This window comes from Schistocerca americana, chromosome 4 (genome assembly GCF_021461395.2).
Source record: "Schistocerca americana isolate TAMUIC-IGC-003095 chromosome 4, iqSchAmer2.1, whole genome shotgun sequence".
Classification (NCBI taxonomy): domain Eukaryota; kingdom Metazoa; phylum Arthropoda; class Insecta; order Orthoptera; family Acrididae; genus Schistocerca; species Schistocerca americana.
This window is the reverse complement of record NC_060122.1, coordinates 670,212,611-670,224,321: the sequence shown is the minus strand read 5'-3', so window position 1 is coordinate 670,224,321 and position 11,711 is coordinate 670,212,611.

The window sequence follows — 11,711 nt, the reverse complement described above, 5'->3', positions numbered from 1 at the left end:
AAAAAGTACTTATTCACAACAGATTAAGTATCATTTGCAGTTTTAATAGCAAGTTCCACTTACAGCACTCGATTGCATCAATGCAATAATATAGCTGTACCAATTTTCAAGACTGTATTGTCAAAAACAATAGTTACAAGGAATCCTAAAAGGGGCAGTTCAGAGGCCATGTTCTACTGTTGGTTCCACTCTAAAAATTGTAGATGGTAAAGTAGAAATGCAATCTAGATAAGACTTTTTCAATCACTAAAGTTAAATTACCTCTATGAATATAAAAATGAAGAAGATTGTAATTTGTTAAATGACAGAGATATTAAATAGTACATGTCCAAGGAAGGGGCTATTTAGATACTGCTACCTGTGCCTGGGCTGGCTGATAGCAGAAGTTTCGTTTGGCGGTCTGCTGCACCCATATACAGGGTGAAACAAAATTCGCGCACTTGGGGTTTGCAGAGTAACTCCTAACAAGCCAGAGATAAAAAAAACGTCTCTCACAAAATTTCGTTCGGTGAGTACATCCGGCAGAAAAAGGACGTTAAGAGTGGCAATCTGGCAACACTGTAACCACATGTGGGATAACTACATCTGCCAGCACGTATTAGTCGTGCTGTACAGTTGATGCAGTGGATAACGTTTTGGGTTACCATGCAGGAAGTTGATGGTTCAACTGAATTAGAGGCATATGTTTTTTATTTGGCAAATGTAATCGTGGTGGTACAATATCAGGCATCTTAATCGTCAACAACGATTGCAGGGGGTCCTCTAGAAAGCATTTGCACTTACATACTGCAACTGTAGAAATGAAAGATTGGTCAGCTTTGTGTAGTGTCGCGGAATAGTAAAGAGTTGGAAACGTGGAATATTGTCAAAGTTTCGTTGCCTATGCCGAAAGCCAGAGGCAGTAGGTTAGGCAAGAGCTAAGAGGATTGCACATGTATGGAATGTGTCGTCACGCAGGGGCAGTGGCCGGGTTATACACAACAGGCGAGAGAGAATTGCTTAGCACGCGGGTTTGTGTTAGACGGAGACTTCCGCAGAGTGCAAGACAGAGGTATAGCGTCAGCTGTACTGCATTTTACAACTTCGCGTAAGTCTGCCGCAACAACATGTAACTCTGTCGCAAGAACACCTAAGGGGCGAGTACGACAGATGAATCAGCGGTATAAGTGGAATGAATGCGTTCATTACAAACGAGCATGACGTCAGGACGTCGCTCGTCCTTCCTTTAAATATGCCAGCTCTCATAGCAACAAGGCACTCGAACTCGCACTCGCAGTTACACTAGCAGTTAGATGTGACTAGGTCGCTGTGTAGCGCTCAGCTCGGTGATCGACATGTTAATCTTTATTAAGGAGATTTTGCAGTAAGGGCGGCCCATCCAGCAGCAGACGTGAGGGGACAGTACCAGCTCTGGTCCTCTCTGCTGCCGCTGTCAATCATCAACCCAGGATTAGCAAACATCGCGGCAGACTCGCTCGCCGCCAATGCTGACCCCATCAGTGAGCCGTCGTCGAGATCGTGCGGGGCCTAGGCCCTGTGCATCCGCCGTCACAACCGGGTGAGCCGACGACGCTGGGGGACTGCAGCCCGTTCCGCCCGTTCACCGCGGACAAGCCACCAGGAGGAACAGGGAAGAAGACGGGGTGGGATAGAGTACACTCCGCACTACAAGAACGCTTTTGGTGCCGACAGTGCCGGGGACTCCAACCCGGAGCCTCTTGCTGTCCGCAGCCGAGCCGCCGCCCAGGCGGGCACCGCCAGCCACGCGCGGCCGATGTAAGGACATTCCTCCGCTACGTCACAGCACGCAGCGCTGCGCTAGCAAGATTGCGCGGCCCGGATCTGGTGTCATCGCTACGAGTCAGCGAGGACTCGGGGAAGGTCGTTGATATCGCCAAGCCACATTGTACTCGGCAGGAATAAAGTTGTTATGAATGAATAATGTTTCTTTGGCGTTTCTGACGCTTCTACAGCCATTTCCTAGCATCCTGACAACTGGAGAGGTCACCGTTCGGCCATCCAGTCGACCGTAGGCGACCGGGACCACCAGGGTGCATACATATTTGGTGTCAGAAGTGTTCGAACCGCCCACTACAGCACTGGCCTGCAGATCTGGTATCTTGAGTCGTCGACACCGCCTACAGATTTGGTGTCAGAAGTGGTCGCGCCCACCGCCTACAGATTTGTTGTCAGAAGTGTTCGAACCACCAACTGCCTACAGATTTGGTGTCAGAAGTCCTCGAGCCAACCGCCTACAGATTTGGTGTAGTGGTAAGTGCACGAGGCGATTTTTGTTAATAACTGTGGATGCACGTTCTTTGTTGCGAGTGCACTTTGTGAGACCTGCGGAAACAGCAGAATTATCTGAGTTTAAGAGAAATAGTTGGGAAACGTACTTGGAGCCAGTCAGATGTACTGTGTGTAATTTAACGGGGCAGGAGGAGCCATGCACGAAGTTTGTACCAGTAGAATGTTCAATTTGTAGACGGTTTGGTCACACAGCGCACAATTGTAGATAGTGTCGCTGAGCAATCACAAGGCAGAAGGATAAATTTTGTTTAGTAGTGCATTGTGAGTCTTGTTTGTCTTGTTGTGTGTAGTGCTCAATCTGTGACAAAGGAGTTGAGTAGCTAGTGTAGTTATTATTCTGAGGAGTAAATTCAGTATAAAGTAAGTTGTTGGTAATTTGCACAAATCATGCCGGAAACAAGAGCCGTTAGTACCGAAGTGAGTATAGCTGCTCTGACGGAGCAAGTCTCAAAATTGTTAGAAGAGTATGTGCAGCATAAGTTATGTCATGTAGAATTAATGACGCAAATGGAGACCTTGTGTTCGGTGCAAGAGTCACAAACAGGTTCAAGTGCGTGCAAGTCAGTAGCAATGTTCAACCTTGCAATATATCCTTCAGTAGCTAACCTGATCACGCCTTTCTCGGGTAAAACAACAGAGGATGTCACAGCGTTCATTGACGGTTTTGTCAACAGCTGCAATGAGCAATTCTTCGGACGTAACTACGTTACGTATGGGAAATTTGCGACTTGCAGGGAAGCCAAGACGTTCGTGATGTACCATGAGACGCTTAGTAAGGCGAGCACGTTTGAAGAATTGGCAGATGGGTTACGACAAAGATATCGTAAGCAGAATAGTGCAAGATTTTTTAGGGAGAAGTTAGCTAATTTGACACAGAAGGTCAATGAGACAGTGGAATCTTTTTCAGATAGGATACGAAAAATTAATTCGCAGACCTATGAATTATCGGGTAATCCTGATGCGGATCGTGTATTACTACATGAGGCAGAAAACAGAGCCCTCGATGTATTCCTCAGGGGAATTCCTGCAGAATTTTCTCGTAGGCTTAGGATGGAGAATCCTGGGGATTTAGCTGCAGCACTGCGTATTGCAGCGCATCTGCAGGAGACAGACATTACAACAAGGGTTCGCAATGATAGACGCATCTTTGTGTCGGAGAGGAATTGTTACCGTTGTGGGAGGAAAGGTCACGTGAAGGCTGTAATGACACATTCCGACGCAGAGACATACAATACCTTAAAGGCTGCGCCAAAGATTAAATTGAGAAGCATGTAGATTATAATCTTTGTAATGTTCACATTGGATTCTCTTTTGTTTCATACTCCAAGAAGGAGCTAAGAGACACTTTCGATTGTTGCCTTGTGGAGGATGGACGTGATTTTTGGAGTGTGCGGAAAGGCAGCCATATAGTTAGTAATTATGGTTTGTGCGACGAGCACAGCAAGTCTTATTGTGTTGTGAATAAAAAATAGTGAGAAGTATCGAAGTGTTACAAAAATTATTTAAAGTGACGTATTTCCTTGGGTTCCACCGTCTTCGTGAAGTGAACCGATGCCAACTCAGGAAGATACACACGGTCAACAAAGAGAAGAACACCGATGGCGACTAATGAATTAATACTGTGGCAGAAAGACGAATTTTACATCTAAGGTGAGAGCTCTGAATAAATCAACAATGACTTCGAATTCAAAAATGTAATTAATCGGAATGGTAAATTTTATTACAGGCATATTTCACGCAACACTGAATTTGTCCGCATTCAAGCCAGTCAATACAATCCGTAAAAAAGCCCTTCAGAAATTCTAGAGTTACAGTTCCATGTCCGTAATTTTTCCTCTTTTCAAAAACAAAAAAACAATAAATTTAATTTTTTTATTTATTTCGCCACACTGGCGACTGCTGACAGGGACAGTGCTGGTGGAACAACAAGTAAGAACTTGATTGTTGTACTACAAATGTACTTGTACTAATTACCGTTTCTTTGTTACATGACGCACATGGAAAATGACGAATAAGGTGAAGCAATATTAACTGTATAAACGGATGGCACAATAACCGGAAGGAACAAGGGCAAGGATTTACAAAACTAACGTAATCGTGAGTGACGCAGCTCAGCCGGAATTAAGGTAGGAAAGCGCAAACGCATGCAGCGGCTGCACCTTGGCTTAGCTCCACTTAAAGCAGAACCTTTTCCTTTCCATATTAAAATCCTGGTAGTGTTTGTGGCAACATACAATTACACTTTGATAATTATTTTTTTATGTTCAACAATTGCAGAATTAGAAGACGTAGTGCGCCATCTTGTAAATTTCCGACGTGCAACAAATAACAATCGCGAGATATTTTTTTAATTCAACTGCGAGAGAATTTAAAGATTTAGATTAACAGTAAAGTACAGATAAAAATAATATCTTCACAATGGAATCGGAGAATTTTAATTTGACAAATGTTCATGGACACGTCACCGATTCTGACAATAGTGACGTAAATGATGACGCAATTAGTTTTTCAGCACAACATCATGTAGAAGTAAATACAATTCAATTGCACTCCACAGGGATTAACAATAACGAACCACTTGCAAATGAAACTTTGTACACAGTCGATGAAGCATCGATTACCAGATCAGATGAAAATATTTCGCGTGATATCAGTGAACATAGCCCGGTTTCGATTCAATCAGACCGTGGTAGAGATACAATGGCTACAAATAATGGCATAAATACAAACACACAAGCTTCGTCAGTTACGCTTGAGGGATTATGTAGTCTGATGTCAAAGGTGAGCGAGCAATTATCTGATTTAAAGATCAGTCACAACACAACGAATACAAAACTGGCGAATCTAGAAATCAGCCACAACGTGACAAACACAAAATTGTCAAACATGGAAATTGGGCTCCAACAGCAGTTTTCAAGTGTAAACACGCAATTTGAAGATATGCACAAACATTTCGATCAACGCTTAAATAAACTCACCAATGAAATCGATCAAAAGATCGAAGGCAAAGTCATCAAAACAGTCAATTGTGTATACAATGTATTGGCAAATGATTTAGAAAAGAAATTGTCAGATCTTACAAACAAACAGGAACAGGAACTGTCAGAAATCGTAGAAACACACAATCAAACACATACGGTACAAAAAGAAATACACGAAAACGTACAGGCTATTCAATTAAATTTAACTAGAGTACAGTCCGCATGTGATGAAATACCTGACCAAGTTAATAAAGTTAACGAAGAAGTCGGTCTTCTGAAACAGGAGACTGGACGTATCAAGGCAGACATTATCAAAATAAATGAAACTTTAGAACCCGTTAATGTAAATGAATCAATAACTGACCGGGAAACAAAACTTTTTGAAAAATTAGGTAATGAAATCAAAGTAGCCGAGGACAGAATACGCAAGGAAATTACGGGTAGACTGAATGTTTCAAATGATTTGCCTACGTCAAGCAATAGGCAGTCTGACATTTATTCACCCGTGCCAGATTACGATGTCAATAACGCAGAACATCACGCGCCCAGTATGTGCACGCACCGGCGCAGGCAATGGATATTCGCCAAGCGCGGTGCTGCAACAGGCAGTAGGCGTGTCGCCTTGCATCTCGACGATTCTAGTCGATGAGAGCCTGTTGAAACATAGACAGTTTCCAGTTTTCTCCACAGAATCCAGAAAAACTCATCCAGTCGCATTCGTAAGAGCATTTAAAAATGTCTTACCAAGAAACTGGACTGAGGCACAGAAGATTAGATATGTAGTAGGCTTCACACAAGGCGACGCACTTTTGTGGGCCACAGACATGGCTGCACAGTGCGTCACCTACGAACAATTTGAACGGGCTTTCTTGGAGAAATATTGGTCTGCTGGGGTCCAAGAAAGACTGCAACGTGAGCTATTCAACCCACAACCGTTCAACCTCAAAAACGGCGGGTTGAGAAAGTATTTCGAAAAGTATTTGAATAAGACGCGATATTGGAACAATCCAATACCGCACGTAGATGTTCTCAAAATTCTGAAAAACAGACTACCCGCGAACTTACGCGAAAAATTGGTAACCATACCGGAGAACGACCTTGAATAGTTTCTTTCCGTGCTTGACTCAATTGATCTAATATACGAAGAAGAGCCGAGCGCAAGTAATCGGAATGAACACTCCGTAAGCAATAAAAACAACGGTAACGGGAATCATTTGAATGGCAGTGGACAAAACCAACACAGTTGGCATCCGTATGCGACAAGGCCAAATAATGGAAACTGGAATTACGGAAATCGGAGGAATTCGGCGCCACAGAGACGTGAAGACCGAAGATATAATACAGATTACGGTCCACGCCGGTATGGAAATCACGTGAACGATTGGTCAGGCCCGCGTGATGAAAGGCGGCACACAAATGAAAATTACAATAGTTACAGTAATAGGAATGACAGACCAAGGAGGAATAGCGACGGCCGGTCGCAAGAAAAAGTTGCACGCAGCGGTCCGGAAACTAATTGGCGACAGAATAACCACTCAGTACACTTCGTAGAGGTAACGGACAGTAATGAAGCAACGCCGTTGTCTCCCGCGGTAAACAACAATCGGTCGCAATGAGCCCCCACCGGCCGACCGATTTGACAACAGGGGGCACAAACAAGCACACATTACATCTCAAACAATTATTTTTAAGATATGATCAGGATGCTACCGTAGAAGATGATCTATGTGAAGAAGAGATGAAAGCACCGTACAAGGTAAGTGACCTCGTGCAGGCTGTAATAACAGCAAAGATACGAACTATAATTACCAACGTAATTTTAGAAACAGGCGCATCTACGAATATTATTTCTAGCAGTTTATTTAAAGAAGTGTCGAAAGCATTAAAAGTACCAGTGTTGCCAACGGAAAGTTGTAAAATCTTGACAGCTGTAGGTAACAAGTCAAAAAGTATTAAGTGGCAGACGCAAATACCGGTTACCATTAGCGATGTCACGATAAACTGTACATTCTTAATGGTTGACAAGTTAATCGTCAATTGTATTTTAGGTATGGAAGTTTTCCGGCAGTATAAAGTAAACATCGAAACTAGTAACCAACTGGGGGCATATGCCAGCTTTAAAACGCATAGTTAACCACACCTAATGAAACATGTGTTACTGTGAGTCTTAACACTATAAAATAAACCACACGGTACTTTTGTAGTCTAACTCAGTTATTTAAGAGAGAGGAACAAAGACAAATTAACGTGAAAGTCAGAGTTTGTTAGCTTGAGACGAGCAACAAACCGCGCGTCAAAGTTGCAATCCAACGCTCAGCTGATGAGCACGCGATAGCTGCATGGCAAGACGAGGTCATTGGCCGCGCTGTAGGCAGTAGACTTGGCCACTGTTTCTATGTTTCGATACAGTGTATCGATACGTGGAACTGTTTCAATGTTTCGGAACGGCTGTGGTTCACTGTTTCGAAACAGTGGTGTTTCATTCCGCCCCTGTCTCGAGATTCAATCTCGAGCCAGACACAGAAACTGTATCGTTGTTACAATATAAGGCTGTTTCAGTCCACCTGTGCTTGGAACGGACTAATTGTATCGAAACAGTGATGTTTCATTCCGCTGTGTGTCGGACGAGATTCGGGCTCGGCACAGGTACTGAAACACAACATACCACTTCATGAAACACTTTCAAGAGTGTCGAAATCTTTCTGACAAGCATTAGCATGAAGCTTAAGATATGCGAAAATAAAGTTACGTTTCTAGCTGACTGTCCTATTCCGAAATGGCGTAACATCTGCTTTATAAACACTAACCAAACAATAAAACAACGCATACTATTCACATTCAAAATAATGAATATGTGAAAATCATTCAGTTAAATTACACTTTTTTATAACATACTCTTCTCTGTTCATGTACAGTAATCATATTAAGAAACGCAAGTAAGCCTACAACATGTTGAATAAAAAAAGGCGTAGAGTGACAGTTATTAGACATATACATAAATTTGATGTAGGAATAATTGCAAGCAATCTGTTTGACATATCACTTATAGTGTAATGGTGAACGGGAAGGGCTGGGAAACATGGTGAATTCATAGTAACGGTTCGAAACACCTTGGAAGACAAAATTTTTTCTGTTATATTTTGTTATTTATTCGAATTATTTGGTGTTATTTGTGAGTCTATAGTCACTGTGCCTATTATCCACAATGATTCCTTTGTGTGCATGGAAATTAGCAGGATGGGTATATTACCCATACTAACGGAATGTGGGAATCCCAGTAGCATATCCGTTGTTTCTGCAGTTTGCTCCCACCTCCAGTTCCGTTCGTGGTGGTTCTTCTGTCTTCAGCTATGGCTGTCCTCAGCCAATTGAAAAGTATGAAAGTCACGACACTAAAGCAGCGCATTTGCTGCAGGAAATGCGAAACTGCCAAGACGCTTAAGTGATAGTTTCATACTTTCTGCGACATGATTAGCGCTCTCTCACCTCATTTGTGTTTATATAGACATACAGTAGACATTCAAGATGATAAAATTTGTAGGTTTATTAGATTGCAAAACACAAACCGTTTCACTGTTTCGAAACAGCGTATCGAAACATTACGTTGTACTGTTTCATTTGTTTCGAAACAGTTATGTGTTTCAGTTTGTCCATCTCTAGTAGGCAGCGAGCCGGGGAGACATCTTCCCCCTTTCCTGTCCGATCAGCTGAGTGTATACAAAGAGTGAAGGCACATGCGCGGTCGAGTCCAGACGACACGTGACTCATATTAAACGATGGCGGCTATCACGAATAATGTTCACCAACAATGCAGAGTTTTCCCCGCGCCTACAGTCCAGTCGTGGTATGTAAGCGCGCATGCGCGGAACTTTAAAAAGTTTTGAGACCACGCTTACTATGAGACACAATGACGAAAGTCATTCAAAAACAAGAAAGAAAAGGGTACACAAGTCTTGTGAATAGTAGCTTAGAAAATTTTATTATAAGCTGGTATTACGTAATAAAAGTGAACATACAAGTACATACTGGTCATGGACGGTATTGTAATATTATATTATATTGAGTAAAATCTTAGCTTGTACGGAAGGACAAAGAAAATAGCTCAATAGAAAAAAATAAATAATGCAGACATACAACCAGAAGAAAGGCTATGTACACGAGAACAACACACAATTACATATAGGGAAAAAGCAGCAAAGAGGAAAGAAAAGAGATAACGCATACATTTACATTACACTGTAGCGAGCGATTTTCAGAATGAACAACAAGGCAAACGCGTTAATTTTTGTGACTAAGGAAGAGAATGACGCAAGCTTTGAAATGGGAAAATAATAAACAGATCTTTGCAACGTGAGTAACGAACTGAATCGCCCTCAAAACAAATACCTAGGGTTTATAGAGAGAGAGAGACACATTAACGTTAGGAAACACCTAAAGCACTCAGCAAACAACTTTGTAGAATATATAAGCTATACACGGGGGTACATGTACGAAAGCGAAAGTTAAAGTGTAAAGGAGGAAAACATGGAATGATTGATTGCATATCAATGGACCGTAAGGCAGTTATGTATGTAAGAAGAAATATTTAGTTGTAAGTATTATTAGTATGAGGGGATGATGCTCAGCACACCCTGAATTATTTTGGAATATTGAGGGAATGGTGCAGGGTACCGAAAAAGGGCCCCACCAGTAAAGTGTATATTATAGTGGTAGATATTTTTTGTGTGCATAAACGTATGAATGTGTGAAAGGCGAAAGAAGCTCTGTACATGTACGGAACCTAAACAACATAGAAGTGTATAAGGGAAATTAAACTCTAAGACAACCTCGTATAAACAGGTATACCTAACGTCAAGAAACAACTTAATTAAAACTGTAAGACAATACGAGTTTACGAGGAAATACGAAAAACCTGATACAAAGTGCAACATTAGCGATGCTTCACTCATGTATGCAGAAGGAAGGTACGAATGACTTTACACACTTGAAACATGAAATGATAAATCATGTCAAAATTATACCTTTCATACATATCACGATTTACAGTCACAAAGAATGAAAATGATATCGCCGCTATACGAAGAACAGGTAAGTAGTGTGATCGACGACCTGTAAGCAAAGGGATCGTCTATAAAATAAACTATGAAAAAAAACGTCATACAGAATTTCATGCTGCACTGAAGCTATGAAAGTCTGATTATTCGTGTACATAAATTTTCATGACAACCGATGCATTAAAATGTCTGTATTTTTTCTGCTATGATAACACAAGACGCCTATAAGCGCACTTTAATTGAAAATGATACACGCACACAAGGGCGTGCCGCTATTATGAAACACTGTACATATTAATAGTAGCTACACCCTGAACTTCAAGATTTTATGTTTATATATCTATGTTAATGTAGGAGATTTTATTAGAGGTAATGATTTACAAGCACACCAGAACGTGCTTAAGCACAAAACACTGTACATATTAGGGTTATGCTACATATTGAATTATTATTTCGTGCATTTTCAGATTTTATACGTAAAAACCGTAGCATACACATAGTCGTTGCCATTACCCTAAGTAGAAGGTAGAAAATTCCCTTCCCAAGCTACAGTGGAGCGGCTACAGGTGTGTTCTCTGCATGCTGAGGCGTGTCGTTGCGTATGAAGAATACCTAACGAAGGTAAACCTTAACTTACACTCGAGTTCAAGAAGGTAAACAAAGGACTTGTTCCTTCTAACAGATTAATGGAAAAAGGTGTGTGTGTCAGTAGAATCTAAGACGAAGAAGCCACTATGAGTGGTCAAAAATTTTTCAATTTTCGTCGACAGTTTTTTCCTGTAATTAATGTAACCAATGTATTGTATGTGTTATATGTTATTCCATTGTATGTGATGTATTTTGTATTTCATGCCAAGTCCTGTGACTTACAAATTTGTGAATACCTTTGTACATTGACCTGAAGTATTGAGGGGAATGAATCTCGGTACAATAGGTAAAAGGGGTTAATGCGATGAAAAAAGTGTAGTGAAAAAGGAAGTTTCGATCGCAATACTCGCGGTTAAGTGGTGTGTGTAGAAATAAAAATTGTGCAAAGTAGTGCTACGTTGCAAGTGTCAGCGAGCCTAAACAAGTGACATCGAAAATTGAAGCTTGTATCGTCAAACGACCCATGGCGTCACAATAGGAAAGGACAATGCCAAACAAGTTTGACATGGTACGCTTCTTACCTGGTGCTGCATCGACGGGATCGTCCTCCGCCTCGCACATAGTGTGGTATGTTCTTCGGGGCACATATTCCAATGTACCTCGTCGTATCCAGTCTAAGTACTGGAAGCACACGCATACTGAGGTTCGGAAGTCTCGACGGTACCCGCACGTCGGTGTATATTCAGTGCACTGGCGCGCGCATTCAACCAACGTGGCC